The sequence below is a fragment of the Musa acuminata genome, chromosome BXJ1-6, assembly GCF_036884655.1.
Source record: "Musa acuminata AAA Group cultivar baxijiao chromosome BXJ1-6, Cavendish_Baxijiao_AAA, whole genome shotgun sequence".
In the NCBI taxonomy this organism is placed as follows: Eukaryota; Viridiplantae; Streptophyta; class Magnoliopsida; order Zingiberales; family Musaceae; genus Musa; species Musa acuminata.
Window position 1 is genome coordinate 28,152,247 of NC_088332.1, and position 15,629 is coordinate 28,167,875.

A 15,629-nucleotide genomic window follows, 5' to 3' on the forward strand; every position below is an offset into this window, starting at 1 on the left:
ATCTTTCATAAATTATATCAAACTTCTAATATTTACTCTTAGGTCCATAGCCATAAACCTTTAATATAATATCATTTAATATAAAATAATTATTAAATAATCCTTAGTTTTACAAACAAACCTTTTACTAAATTTTTAAAAATGGGGGATGTTACACTCTCCCCTCCTTAAAAAAAATTTAGTCCTCTAAATTTATCATACCTCATTCGACGAAAAGATGAGGATAAGCTTTCATCATTTCTTCCTCAAGCTCCCAAGTTGTTTCCTCTCCAGAATGATATCTCCAGATCACTTTAACTAGAGGGATAACCCGATTCCTCAAGATCTTTTCTTTTTTATCAATAATCTGAGTGGGCTCTTCCACATAAGACAAGTCTTTATCAATCACCATCGGCTCATACTTAATGATATGAGAGGGATCAGGTATATACTTTCTGATCATTGAAACATGAAATATATCATGGATATGGCACAATGATGGTGGCAAGGCAATCCTGTAAGCGACATAACCAACCCTCTCAAGAATCTCAAAAGGTCCAATAAATCTTGGGCTTAACTTTCCTTTCTTCCCAAATCTTATAATGCCTTTAGAAGGGGAGACCTTTAGGAATACAAAATCCCCGATTTGAAACTCAATATTTCATCTTCTGTTATCAGCATAACTCTTTTGACGACTCTGAGCAGTCTTTAACCTTTTTCTTATAAGTTGAATTTTCTCAGTAGTCTCTTGTACTTTTTCTGGTGCTAATAACTTTCTGTCGCCAATTTCTTCCCAACATATAGGCGTCCTGCACTTTCGCCCATATAAAGCTTCATAAGGAGCCATCTGAATACTTGAATGATAACTATTATTGTAAGTTAACTCAATAAGAGAGATATCTTTATCCCATTCACCTTTCCAATCCATAACATACGCTCGAAGCAAATCTTCAAGTGTTTGAATGGTTCTTTCTGATTGACCATCAGTTTGAGGGTGATAAGCAGTGCTAAACTTGACTTTAGTGCCAATAGATTCCTGTAACCTTCTCCAAAATCTAGATAGAAATCTGGAGTCTCTGTCAGAGATTATCTCCTTTGGAACACCATGAAGTCTTACTATTTCATTTATATATAAATTTGCAAGCCTATCAAGAGAATAAGTCATATTGATTGGTAGAAAATGTGCAGATTTCGTTAACCTATCAATGTTAACCCAAATAGCATCATGCTTTCTAGAAGTTCGGGGTAGTCCTGAAATAAAGTCCATGGTAATACATTCCCATTTCCATTCAGGAATATCTAAAGGTTGCAACAAACCTCCAGGTCTTTGGTGTTCTGCTTTGATTTGCTGACAAGTCAAACACTTTGAAACATATATTGCAATATCCTTCTTCATGCCTTCCCACCAATAATGACTTTGGAGATCTCTATACATCTTAGTGCTACCAGGATGCATGGTGTACTTTGAATTATGACCATCCCTCAGGATTTGATCTTTGATATCTGAGTCATTTGGAACACATATTCTATCCTTAAATCTCAATAGGCCATCCTCTGAAACTCGAAAATTCACTTTCAATCCCTTTTTTACTTCATTCCTTAAGCAGATCAAGCGTCGATCTTGTAGTTGTCCTCCTTTAATTTGTTGAATGAGATCAGATTGCACTTGGATGGAGGCCATTAATATCATTGAGTCTTGCCCTTTTCTCATAACATTTGAATCATAATTCTCTTCTAATAACTTTAATTGCTTCACAACCAAAGTCGCCATAAAACTTGTAGATTTTCTACTAAGGGCATCTGCTACAACATTAGCTTTACCCGGGTGATAACGAATGGTACAATCATAATCCTTTAGAAGTTCTATCCATCTCCGTTGTCTCATGTTTAACTCTTTTTGAGTAAAGATATACTTTAAACTCTTATGATCAGTAAAGATTTCAAATGTTCGTCCATACAAGTAATGCCTCCAAATCTTCAGAGCAAAAACAATTGCTGCCAATTCCAAATCATGAGTTGGATAATTCAGTTCATAACTCTTTAGTTGTCTAGAAGCATAAGCAATCACTTTCCCTTCTTGCATCAAAACACATCCAAAGCCCTTTCTTGAGGCATTAGTGTACACCATAAATCCCTCATCACCACTTGGAATAGTGAGAATAGGGGCACTAGTCAATCTCCTTTTTAACTCTTGAAAACTTTGCTCACAATCATCACCCCATACAAATTTCACATTCTTTTGAGTGAGTTTGGTGAGAGGTTGAGCGATTCGAGAAAATCCCTCCACAAATCTCCTATAATAACCTGCCATGCCCAAGAAGCTTCTAACTTCTGTCACGTTTGTTGGTACTTCCCACTTAACAACAGCTTCCACTTTCTTTGGATCAACAGATATACCCTTCCCTGAAATCACATGGCCTAAGAAAGCAATTTCATTCAACCAAAATTCACATTTGCTGAACTTTGCATACAACTTCTTTTCTCTTAGTATGGATAATATATTTCTCAAGTGTTCCTCATGCTCCTGATTACTCCTTGAATATACTAATATGTCATCAATGAATACGATCACACAATCGTCCAAGAATGGCTGAAATATCCTATTCATCAGTTCCATAAAAGCTACAGGGGCATTAGTTAAACAAAAAGGCATCACTAAGAATTCATAGTGACCATATCGAGTTCTAAAAGCTGTTTTTGGAATATCCTCCTTCACGATCTTCAACTGATAGTAACCTGACCTTAAATCAATCTTGGAGAATACTTGTGTACCCTACAACTGATCAAACAAATCATCAATTCTAGGTAGGGGATACTTGTTTTTTTTTTTTTATGGTCACCTGATTCAATTGTCTATAATCAATACAAAGCCTTAATGTTTCATCCTTCTTCTTAACTAATAGCACCGGAGCACCCCACGGTGAAACACTGAGTCGAATGAAATCCTTATCTAATAGTTCTTGTAGTTCCTTTTTCAATTCCTCTAGCTCAAGTGGTGTCATTCCGTAAGGAGGCTTAGATATTGGGGTTGTCCCGGGGACCAAATCAATAGTAATTCACCCTCTCTATCTGGAGGTAAACCTAGCAAGTCATTTGGAAATACATCAGGCAAGGAGGTAAATCATGCCCAATACTCTCAAAATAAAAGATGGGATGATCTAGTATGCAAAAAGTGATCATTTTGTATAACAATCTATACTGGTATGATTGGAAGATAGTCAATTCATACTTAGCATAATATCAAAACTCCAAATATCTAGGAGAACCAAATCAGTAAGAAGTTCGTGTTCTCCAATAGAAATCAAACAAGATAACCAGATCGAGTTTGTTATCAAACAATCCCCAATAGCCGTATTTACATATAGCATATAATCCAGTGATTTAGGTTGAATGCCCATGTGATAAGCAAAATATTGCAAATCAAATCATAGATGAGACACATGGTCAAACAAATATTTGCATTCTTTCAGAACCATGAATAGTACCTTCGACCACTAATTCATAAGCTTTAGAATCATATTCCGTGATAACATACACTCTGACATGGGCTGATGATTTATGCGGTAGTGATTCTTTCTTCTTGTCCAAAGGGCAGTCTTTCATTTTATGATCCAAATTTTTATAAGCAAAATAGGCTCCAATCACCTACAAATACAAACTTATTTCATAATTTAACTTGCATCATACACATGATTGAATCTTTTGTGGTAACTTCCCTTTTCAAATCGATGATGTCTTGACCCTCCTATTATCACATTCAGATTCATTCCTAATCTTTTTTTTTTTTTGGGTAAACTTGTCCTTTCTATTGCTGTCCTTGATCTCTAGAAATTCTTTTGATCATCTGAATAATTTCGTGCATCAAATATTTTCTCCAATCACATCATCTATTTTTTCTACTACCAATGTATTAGGTTCACCACGCTTCTACTGCGCTACTCTGATTTAATATCCTCGATCAACCCTTTTATCGTACTTCATTAATCAAAAGCAGATGAAGTAGGAGGACTAAATGTCCTCGTCATCCTAAATTCCAAAAATGCATCAAAGAAAATTTTCACCAATCACTATAGTTCACTAGACCTCAATATATTTTGCACGTCAACATATCAAATATTTCAGTGAACCTCAAACCATGCTCTGATGCCACTCTGATCACGCCCCCCCCCCCCCCCCCCCCCCGAATTTAATTCTCATTTAGGAGGTGTGAACCTAATTCAAGATTAATAATATTTAATTCAACAAACAATCCACGATCCAATCACACATTTGAGGTCACTAAGAAAAACATTCAAGTCATTCACCTCTACAATCCACAATTCACAAAACCTGTGCAGTTTATACATCATGTCACTAGATGATTCTTAAAATCCAAAAGCAACTTAACTAAACCATAACTATATCATAAATCCATAAGCGCGACAATTAATGCAATCACAAATCCAACATATACTACATGTTTATATCAGTACACAGTTTAGACTTAACATTTCCAAAATCCTGACGTAAGAGGTACTTATCAAATATTTACAAGATATATCAATCTAGATTTGTCATTGATATTTCATTACACCCAAAAAGAACTTATACAACATCAACCTATCAAGTACAAAATATTTGCCCCAAAATCTTCTAGTCTTCCACTGCCTCAACCCAATTTACACATTTTAGTGAGCGATAAGCTATCCTGAAAAATTTATATAGCAACGGGGTGAGCATATAAAGCTCAGCAAATGACTAACATATCCATAGCAAAGAGGACAGTTTTCAAACAAATGAGGTATCAAAATACAAAGCAGAGATACGGGATGAAAAAGTAGCATGTTTTGTTTGAATGCAGAATTTCAATATCATATCGTTCGAAGCACGTTTTATTCATACAATCGAGGAAAGGTAATTGGAGCATATCATTGGCATAAGGAGCATATCGATGACATATGGTAGTTTTCAAGGTATAACAAAGACTTATAACATTTCATAAATATATCAAAGAATAAAACATGAATAGAAGCTCAAATGTCACTTGACGATGCAAACATATCAATCTTATCCAAAGCATGTACAGAAACACATAACCAAAGCTCTGGATATCATATCAAACATACAGAAGGTGTAGTGGGATCTCAGTCAGAATGTGATTCATCCATTTCTGAATAACCACATGACAAAAGTCTCCCACGTCTGGGAGCTCCATCCACCCACGTCTAGGTGAAGTCAAAGGGGGCCGGCAGAGCATCGCAGGCTCTAAGCACATACCCACATAGCGGGCAACAAGCGCATATCCCACATAGCGAGATCCCACATAGCGGGCAACAAGCGCATATCCTTTACCATTTCTGGTAAGGGTCCAGACAATCCCACACACCAGAGTACAAGAGGGCAGTTTTAACAATAAGCAGCATATATCGGAAGCACACGCGGAACAACAAAGCGTACATGTGCCTTTACGAGTCAATCCGAAGTAAGCAATAATCTTTCACAAGTATATTCAGATTTGAAAGGAAGCAAAAGCAAGAGCATACAAGGATTTCAAGAAATCACATATAGGTCAATTGAAATAAGAAAGTTAGGTGAATACAATGGCCAACGAAATGAAACTGGAAGAGGCACATTTCAAAAGCAAATGCGGAACAATGGGATGCATGTGCCGAATTACGATGCAAACATGAACTTTAGATGATAGCTGCAGATATACAAATAAATAAAGGACTAAAGTATACAGGAATTTAAGATAATAATGTAAAGCTTAACTGAAGTAAGAGTTTTTGCCAAAATCGATTTCCTAAGGAAAGTAACAAGGAAAGCCGAAATCGACCAAAGCTCGATTCTGGCAGAATTTGATAGGAACATTGTATGAACTATTTGGATAACTAATTATGCTCCAATTTATACAAAATAGGTGTCATTAGAAAGCTTTGTCAATCTAGTTTTATGCAAATCAAGTTTTACAAGATTTGGAATTTACAACCGGGAGTTACAGATAATTTCGCAGCGAAAGGTCTGAAAATATTAGCTCTGTTTTACTGAATCCATAGGGTCGATGAAAGTAGATGTTTCAGTTAGCAATTGTACTCCAAAAATTTCAAATCAGGTATATTCAGAAAGCATTTTGAGTCTAGCTTCGAATAAAACATACTTTGTATGAATCTGAGTTCACAACAGAAAGTTATAAGTAGTTAAGCAACAAGAGGTCAGAAATTTCGGTCCCTGTTTTGCAGAATCTGTAGGGTTAATTTAAACAGAAGTCTTAGTAGGCATTTAAACTCCAAATCATTCAATCTTTAGATCAAACTAAAGATTTTCTTGTCTACTTTCAAATGGAACAGGTTTTGTCTAAATCAGAGTTTATTTCAAAATGTTATGATCAAAACATTGCATAGAGGTCAGATTTCCGAAAAATTACAGATTCATAGCTTTATATCAAAACGAAAGAAGGTCTGATTCTTAGTTGAAATCTTTCAAATTTTGCAGAATAAAAATGGAAACAGAGATTAAGGTTACTGTGGGATTGGGTTAGAACACTTGCCTTCAAATTATTTGAATCCCAAATGTGAGAAAATTGATGAAAAACCTCAAGCTCTTCTTCTTCTTCTTCTTCTTCTTCTTCTTCTTCTCTCAAACTCACGTTGGCTGCAACTCTTCAGGTTTGTTTTCTTTAACCTTTCATCTAATTATTTAGGTTTTGGCTAATACAAAAGTTGCAAGGTGTCATGCATGCATGAAAGGGGCTAGGTGTCATCTTTAGAGTAAAGATAAGTGGCACAACCTTATGTTAGTTAGTGACACATGTCCACTATTTTTTTTTATTTTTTTTCTAACTTAAATCTGAATCTTTCATAAATTATATCAAACTTCTAATATTTACTCTTAGGTCCCTAGCCATAAACCTTTAATATAATATCATTTAATATAAAATAATTATTAAATAATCCTTATTTTTACAAACAAACCTTTTACTAAATTTTTAAAAATGGGGGATGTTACACTCTCCCCTCCTTAAAAAAAATTTAGTCCTCTAAATTTATCATACCTCATTCGACGAAAAGATGAGGATAAGCTTTCATCATTTCTTCCTCAAGCTCCCAAGTTGTTTCCTCTCCAGAATGATATCTCCAGATCACTTTAACTAGAGGGATAACCCGATTCCTCAAGATCTTTTCTTTTTTATCAATAATCTGAGTGGGCTCTTCCACATAAGACAAGTCTTTATCAATCACCATCGGCTCATACTTAATGATATGAGAGGGATCAGGTATATACTTTCTGATCATTGAAACATGAAATATATCATGGATGTGGCACAATGATGGTGGCAAGGCAATCCTGTAAGCGACATAACCAACCCTCTCAAGAATCTCGAAAGGTCCAATAAATCTTGGGCTTAACTTTCCTTTCTTCCCAAATCTTACAATGCCTTTAGAAGGGGAGACCTTTAGGAATACAAAATCCCCGATTTGAAACTCAATATTTCGTCTTCTATTATCAGCATAACTCTTTTGAGGACTCTGAGCAGTCTTTAACCTTTTTCTTATAAGTTGAATTTTCTCAGTAGTCTCTTGTACTTTTTCTGGTGCTAATAACTTTCTGTCGCCAATTTCTTCCCAACATATAGGCGTCCTGCACTTTCGCCCATATAAGTTTCATAAGGAGCTATCTGAATACTTGAATGATAACTATTATTGTAAGTGAACTCAATAAGAGAGATATCTTTATCCCATTCACCTTTCCAATCCATAACATACGCTCGAAGGAAATCTTCAAGTGTTTGAATGGTTCTTTCTGATTGACCATCAGTTTGAGGGTGATAAGCAGTGCTAAACTTGACTTTAGTGCCAATAGATTCCTGTAACCTTCTCCAAAATCTAGATAGAAATCTGGAGTCTCTGTCAGAGATTATCTCCTTTGGAACACCATGAAGTCTTACTATTTCATTTATATATAAATTTGCAAGCCTATCAAGAGAATAAGTCATATTGATTGGTAGAAAATGTGCAGATTTCGTTAACCTATCAATGTTAACCCAAATAGCATCATGCTTTCTAGAAGTTCGGGGTAGTCCTGAAATAAAGTCCATGGTAATACATTCCCATTTCCATTCAGGAATATCTAAAGGTTACAACAAACCTCCAGGTCTTTGGTGTTCTGCTTTGATTTGCTGACAAGTCAAACACTTTGAAACATATATTGCAATATCCTTCTTCATGCCTTCCCACCAATAATGACTTTGGAGATCTCTATACATCTTAGTGCTACCAGGATGCATGGTGTACTTTGAATTATGACCATCCCTCAGGATTTGATCTTTGATATCTGAGTCATTTGGAACACATATTCTATCCTTAAATCTCAATAGGCCATCCTCTGAAACTCGAAAATTCACTTTCAATCCCTTTTTTACTTCATTCCTTAAGCAGATCAAGCGTCGATCTTGTAGTTGTCCTCCTTTAATTTGTTGAATGAGATCAGATTGCACTTGGATGGAGGCCATTAATATCATTGAGTCTTGCCCTTTTCTCATAACATTTGAATCATAATTCTCTTCTAATAACTTCAATTGCTTCACAACCAAAGTCGCCATAAAACTTGTAGATTTTCTACTAATGGCATCTGCTACAACATTAGCTTTACCCGGGTGATAACGAATGGTACAATCATAATCCTTTAGAAGTTCTATCCATCTCCGTTGTCTCATGTTTAACTCTTTTTGAGTAAAGATATACTTTAAACTCTTATGATCAGTAAAGATTTCAAATGTTCGTCCATACAAGTAATTCCTCCAAATCTTCAGAGCAAAAACAATTGCTGCCAATTCCAAATCATGAGTTGGATAATTCAGTTCATAACTCTTTAGTTGTCTAGAAGCATAAGCAATCACTTTCCCTTCTTGCATCAAAACACATCCAAAGCCCTTTCTTGAGGCATCAGTGTACACCATAAATCCCTCATCACCACTTGGAATAGTGAGAATAGGGGCACTAGTTAATCTCCTTTTTAACTCTTGAAAACTTTGCTCACAATCATCACCCCATACAAATTTCACATTCTTTTGAGTGAGTTTGGTGAGAGGTTGAGCGATTCGAGAAAATCCCTCCACAAATCTCCTATAATAACCTGCCATGCCCAAGAAGCTTCTAACTTCTGTCACGTTTGTTGGTACTTCCCACTTAACAACAGCTTCCACTTTCTTTGGATCAACAGATATACCCTTCCCTGAAATCACATGGCCTAAGAAAGCAATTTCATTCAACCAAAATTCACATTTGCTGAACTTTGCATACAACTTCTTTTCTCTTAGTATGGATAATATATTTCTCAAGTGTTCCTCATGCTCCTGATTACTCCTTGAATATACTAATATGTCATCAATGAATACGATCACACAATCGTCCAAGAATGGCTGAAATATCCTATTCATCAGTTCCATAAAAGCTGCAGGGGCATTAGTTAAACCAAAAGGCATCACTAAGAATTCATAGTGACCATATCGAGTTCTAAAAGCTGTTTTTGGAATATCCTCCTTCACGATCTTCAACTGATAGTAACCTGACCTTAAATCAATCTTGGAGAATACTTGTGTACCCTACAACTGATCAAACAAATCATCAATTCTAGGTAGGGGATACTTGTTTTTTTTTTTTTATGGTCACCTGATTCAATTGTCTATAATCAATACAAAGCCTTAATGTTTCATCCTTCTTCTTAACTAATAGCACCGGAGCACCCCACGGTGAAACACTGAGTCGAATGAAATCCTTATCTAATAGTTCTTGTAGTTCCTTTTTCAATTCCTCTAGCTCAAGTGGTGTCATTCCGTAAGGAGGCTTAGATATTGGGGTTGTCCCGGGGACCAAATCAATAGTAATTCACCCTCTCTATCTGGAGGTAAACCTAGCAAGTCATTTGGAAATACATCAGGCAAGGAGGTAAATCATGCCCAATACTCTCAAAATAAAAGATGGGATGATCTAGTATGCAAAAAGTGATCATTTTGTATAACAATCTATACTGGTATGATTGGAAGATAGTCAATTCATACTTAGCATAATATCAAAACTTCAAATATCTAGGAGAACCAAATCAGTAAGAAGTACGTGTTCTCCAATAGAAATCAAACAAGATAACCAGATCGAGTTTGTTATCAAACAATCCCCAATAGCCGTATTTACATATAGCATATAATCCAGTGATTTAGGTTGAATGCCCATGTGATAAGCAAAATATTGCAAATCAAATCATAGATGAGACACATGGTCAAACAAATATTTGCATTCTTTCAGAACCATGAATAGTACCTTCGACCACTAATTCATAAGCTTTAGAATCATATTCCGTGATAACATACACTCTGACATGGGCTGATGATTTATGCGGTAGTGATTCTTTCTTCTTGTCCAAAGGGCAGTCTTTCATTTTATGATCCAAATTTTTATAAGCAAAATAGGCTCCAATCACCTACAAATACAAACTTATTTCATAATTTAACTTGCATCATACACATGATTGAATCTTTTGTGGTAACTTCCCTTTTCAAATCGATGATGTCTTGACCCTCCTATTATCACATTCAGATTCATTCCTAATCTTTTTTTTTTTTTGGGTAAACTTGTCCTTTCTATTACTGTCCTTGATCTCTAGAAATTCTTTTGATCATCTGAATAATTTCGTGCATCAAATATTTTCTCCAATCACATCATCTATTTTTTCTACTACCAATGTATTAGGTTCACCACGCTTCTACTGCGCTACTCTGATTTAATATCCTCGATCAACCCTTTTATCGTACTTCATTAATCAAAAGCAGATGAAGTAGGAGGACTAAATGTCCTCGTCATCCTAAATTCCAAAAATGCATCAAAGAAAATTTTCACCAATCACTATAGTTCACTAGACCTCAATATATTTTGCACGTCAACATATCAAATATTTCAGTGAACCTCAAACCATGCTCTGATGCCACTCTGATCACGCCCCCCCCCCCCCCCCCCCCGAATTTAATTCTCATTTAGGAGGTGTGAACCTAATTCAAGATTAATAATATTTAATTCAACAAACAATCCACGATCCAATCACACATTTGAGGTCACTAAGAAAAACATTCAAGTCATTCACCTCTACAATCCACAATTCACAAAACCTGTGCAGTTTATACATCATGTCACTAGATGATTCTTAAAATCCAAAAGCAACTTAACTAAACCATAACTATATCATAAATCCATAAGCGCGACAATTAATGCAATCACAAATCCAACATATACTACATGTTTATATCAGTACACAGTTTAGACTTAACATTTCCAAAATCCTGACGTAAGAGGTACTTATCAAATATTTACAAGATATATCAATCTAGATTTGTCATTGATATTTCATTACACCCAAAAAGAACTTATACAACATCAACCTATCAAGTACAAAATATTTGCCCCAAAATCTTCTAGTCTTCCACTGCCTCAACCCAATTTACACATTTTAGTGAGCGATAAGCTATCCTGAAAAATTTATATAGCAACGGGGTGAGCATATAAAGCTCAGCAAATGACTAACATATCCATAGCAAAGAGGACAGTTTTCAAACAAATGAGGTATCAAAATACAAAGCAGAGATACGGGATGAAACAATAGCATGTTTTGTTTGAATGCAGAATTTCAATATCATATCGTTCGAAGCACGTTTTATTCATACAATCGAGGAAAGGTAATTGGAGCATATCATTGGCATAAGGAGCATATCGATGACATATGGTAGTTTTCAAGGTATAACAAAGACTTATAACATTTCATAAATATATCAAAGAATAAAACATGAATAGAAGCTCAAATGTCACTTGACGATGCAAACATATCAATCTTATCCAAAGCATGTACAGAAACACATAACCAAAGCTCTGGATATCATATCAAACATACAGAAGGTGTAGTGGGATCTCAGTCAGAATGTGATTCATCCATTTCTGAATAACCACATGACAAAAGTCTCCCACGTCTGGGAGCTCCATCCACCCACGTCTAGGTGAAGTCAAAGGGGGCCGGCAGAGCCTCGCAGGCTCTAAGCACATACCCACATAGCGGGCAACAAGCGCATATCCCACATAGCGAGATCCCACATAGCGGGCAACAAGCGCATATCCTTTACCATTTCTGGTAAGGGTCCAGACAATCCCACACACCAGAGTACAAGAGGGCAGTTTTAACAATAAGCAGCATATATCGGAAGCACACGCGGAACAACAAAGCGTACATGTGCCTTTACGAGTCAATCCGAAGTAAGCAATAATCTTTCACAAGTATATTCAGATTTGAAAGGAAGCAAAAGCAAGAGCATACAAGGATTTCAAGAAATCACATATAGGTCAATTGAAATAAGAAAGTTAGGTGAATACAATGGCCAACGAAATGAAACTGGAAGAGGCACATTTCCAAAGCAAATGCGGAACAATGGGATGCATGTGCCGAATTACGATGCATACATGAACTTTAGATGATAGCTGCAGATATACAAATAAATAAAGGACTAAAGTATACAGGAATTTAAGATAATAATGTAAAGCTTAACTGAAGTAAGAGTTTTTGCCAAAATCGATTTCCTAAGGAAAGTAACAAGGAAAGCCGAAATCGACCAAAGCTCGATTCTGGCAGAATTTGATAGGAACATTGTATGAACTTTTTGGATAACTAATTATGCTCCAATTTATACAAAATAGGTGTCATTAGAAAGCTTTGTCAATCTAGTTTTATGCAAATCAAGTTTTACAAGATTTGGAATTTACAACCGGGAGTTACAGATAATTTCGCAGCGAAAGGTCTGAAAATATTAGCTCTGTTTTACTGAATCCATAGGGTCGATGAAAGTAGATGTTTCAGTTAGCAATTGTACTCCAAAAATTTCAAATCAGGTATATTCAGAAAGTATTTTGAGTCTAGCTTCGAATAAAACATACTTTGTATGAATCTGAGTTCACAACAGAAAGTTATAAGTAGTTAAGCAACAAGAGGTCAGAAATTTCGGTCCCTGTTTTGCAGAATCTGTAGGGTTAATTTAAACAGAAGTCTTAGTAGGCATTTAAACTCCAAATCATTCAATCTTTAGATCAAACTAAAGATTTTCTTGTCTACTTTCAAATGGAACAGGTTTTGTCTAAATCAGAGTTTATTTCAAAATGTTATGATCAAAACATTGCATAGAGGTCAGATTTCCGAAAAATTACAGATTCATAGCTTTATATCAAAACGAAAGAAGGTCTGATTCTTAGTTGAAATCTTTCAAATTTTGCAGAATAAAAATGGAAACAGAGATTAAGGTTACTGTGGGATTGGGTTAGAACACTTGCCTTCAAATTATTTGAATCCCAAATGTGAGAAAATTGATGAAAAACCTCAAGCTCTTCTTCTTCTTCTTCTTCTTCTTCTTCTTCTTCTTCTCTCAAACTCACGTTGGCTGCAACTCTTCAGGTTTGTTTTCTTTAACCTTTCATCTAATTATTTAGGTTTTGGCTAATACAAAAGTTGCAAGGTGTCATGCATGCATGAAAGGGGCTAGGTGTCATCTTTAGAGTAAAGATAAGTGGCACCACCTTATGTTAGTTAGTGACACATGTCCACTATTTTTTTTTTTTTTTTCTAACTTAAATCTGAATCTTTCATAAATTATATCAAACTTCTAATATTTACTCTTAGGTCCCTAGCCATAAACCTTTAATATAATATCATTTAATATAAAATAATTATTAAATAATCCTTATTTTTACAAACAAACCTTTTACTAAATTTTTAAAAATGGGGGATGTTACACTCTCCCCTCCTTAAAAAAAATTTAGTCCTCTAAATTTATCATACCTCATTCGACGAAAAGATGAGGATAAGCTTTCATCATTTCTTCCTCAAGCTCCCAAGTTGTTTCCTCTCCAGAATGATATCTCCAGATCACTTTAACTAGAGGGATAAACCGATTCCTCAAGATCTTTTCTTTTTTATCAATAATCTGAGTGGGCTCTTCCACATAAGACAAGTCTTTATCAATCACCATCGGCTCATACTTAATGATATGAGAGGGATCAGGTATATACTTTCTGATCATTGAAACATGAAATATATCATGGATATGGCACAATGATGGTGGCAAGGCAATCCTGTAAGCGACATAACCAACCCTCTCAAGAATCTCAAAAGGTCCAATAAATCTTGGGCTTAACTTTCCTTTCTTCCCAAATCTTACAATGCCTTTAGAAGGGGAGACCTTTAGGAATACAAAATCCCCGATTTGAAACTCAATATTTCGTCTTCTGTTATCAGCATAACTCTTTTGACGACTCTGAGCAGTCTTTAACCTTTTTCTTATAAGTTGAATTTTCTCAGTAGTCTCTTGTACTTTTTCTGGTGCTAATAACTTTCTGTCGCCAATTTCTTCCCAACATATAGGCGTCCTGCACTTTCGCCCATATAAGTTTCATAAGGAGCTATCTGAATACTTGAATGATAACTATTATTGTAAGTGAACTCAATAAGAGAGATATCTTTATCCCATTCACCTTTCCAATCCATAACATACGCTCGAAGGAAATCTTCAAGTGTTTGAATGGTTCTTTCTGATTGACCATCAGTTTGAGGGTGATAAGCAGTGCTAAACTTGACTTTAGTGCCAATAGATTCCTGTAACCTTCTCCAAAATCTAGATAGAAATCTGGAGTCTCTGTCAGAGATTATCTCCTTTGGAACACCATGAAGTCTTACTATTTCATTTATATATAAATTTGCAAGCCTATCAAGAGAATAAGTCATATTGATTGGTAGAAAATGTGCAGATTTCGTTAACCTATCAATGTTAACCCAAATAGCATCATGCTTTCTAGAAGTTCGGGGTAGTCCTGAAATAAAGTCCATGGTAATACATTCCCATTTCCATTCAGGAATATCTAAAGGTTACAACAAACCTCCAGGTCTTTGGTGTTCTGCTTTGATTTGCTGACAAGTCAAACACTTTGAAACATATATTGCAATATCCTTCTTCATGCCTTCCCACCAATAATGACTTTGGAGATCTCTATACATCTTAGTGCTACCAGGATGCATGGTGTACTTTGAATTATGACCATCCCTCAGGATTTGATCTTTGATATCTGAGTCATTTGGAACACATATTCTATCCTTAAATCTCAATAGGCCATCCTCTGAAACTCGAAAATTCACTTTCAATCCCTTTTTTACTTCATTCCTTAAGCAGATCAAGCGTCGATCTTGTAGTTGTCCTCCTTTAATTTGTTGAATGAGATCAGATTGCACTTGGATGGAGGCCATTAATATCATTGAGTCTTGCCCTTTTCTCATAACATTTGAATCATAATTCTCTTCTAATAACTTCAATTGCTTCACAACCAAAGTCGCCATAAAACTTGTAGATTTTCTACTAATGGCATCTGCTACAACATTAGCTTTACCCGGGTGATAACGAATGGTACAATCATAATCCTTTAGAAGTTCTATCCATCTCCGTTGTCTCATGTTTAACTCTTTTTGAGTAAAGATATACTTTAAACTCTTATGATCAGTAAAGATTTCAAATGTTCGTCCATACAAGTAATTCCTCCAAATCTTCAGAGCAAAAACAATTGCTGCCAATTCCAAATCATGAGTTGGATAATTCAGTTCATAAC